Source organism: Octopus bimaculoides, chromosome 7, assembly GCF_001194135.2.
Source record: "Octopus bimaculoides isolate UCB-OBI-ISO-001 chromosome 7, ASM119413v2, whole genome shotgun sequence".
NCBI lineage: Eukaryota > Metazoa > Mollusca > Cephalopoda > Octopoda > Octopodidae > Octopus > Octopus bimaculoides.
The window spans coordinates 49,477,446-49,478,856 of NC_068987.1; positions in this window are offsets into that span (position 1 = coordinate 49,477,446).

The window sequence follows — 1,411 nt, forward strand, 5'->3', positions numbered from 1 at the left end:
TAGATATGTGTGTGTATATATTTACATATGCATCTTGATATATGCGTGTGTGTATATATATATATGCACCTATTTATCTATATATATATGTGTGCGTGTTTCACAAAAGATATGTGTTCTAGTTTTGTATTCATATATTATTTTATATTTTTGTATCAGTTTCTTGCAGTTAGTTTGGAACAATATCTGACATTGAAAACTAGACATCCTAGATTTCCATGTCAAGCATGGAAATAGACCTAGTGGCTTCATTGCTTCCTACATAGGTGTTGCGTTCATGTAGACATCCTACAAAAGGTCTTTTGATCTTTAGGCTTCCATATCAGCACTCAACATGTTAATTTCTTTTGTTGTCAGATTTTCTTTTCTTTCTTTCTCTTTTTGACCATTAGATCTGCAGTTTTACAATCAAATTTGTAGATCATATAATAAATTTCTATGTGTGGTTTGTGTCTGTATTCTTCTGTAGCTCACTCTACTTGTCCATTGGAACATGTGCTGTTTAATAATGATTGTTTTATTCTGTGGATTCTTTAGTACATTGCTTGTGAATGAGAATCTAAATACTCTTCCCAGACGTGATTTCACCACTGACATTTTACAGTTGTGTGGAGATTCATTGCCTTCATGTAGGTATATGCATATGATTGATTCTTTGATGCACACTGATATAATGCATGTTTTTTGGGTTTTTTTTTTTTTTTTTTTTTTTTTTTGCAATCTGTATGTTTATGTTTAAAAGCAGGGTCTTATACGTATTATTCTGGTTGTTAGATTATAATAATAGAGTGTTATTTTCTAAGTATTCTTTTAGTTTCTCAACATCCTTTAATATATCTGTTACCATTAGTATGTCATCTATATAACAGGTGTATTTTGTGTGTTTCTGGGATTATTCTTTCCTCCAAAATGCTGCAGAAAGAGGTACTAAAAGGAACCAATGACAACTAAATTGGTTGATTGTACAAATTATGGGTTGGGCTGGAAAGAGGTACTTCAACTGTACTCATCATCAATGTCATATCTACAACTTGGATGTTTCTACATGTAAGACATACATGGTGTCCATTGCATTGGTTTCTTCTAAAATCTGTAGATATTTCTAAGATGACTGAATAAAAGATTTCTCTGATGTGTAGTTTTCAATAATGCTCTGTATAGGTTTGGCAAAAGAATGTGTAAATGCATTTATCTGGGATATTCTGGGTTTCAGAATTCTCCTTCAATAATTGGAAAGTAGGGTGATATTATTTGCACATTTCTCACAGCATTGAATTCGGTAAATTTTAGATGTAGTTGTCTGGTAACATCTTTCTTGAACCTTACTGAATTTATCTGTCTCTAAATCATGTTCCAAACTCATTGCAAAAATCTGATACAAATATATATATATATATATATATATATATAT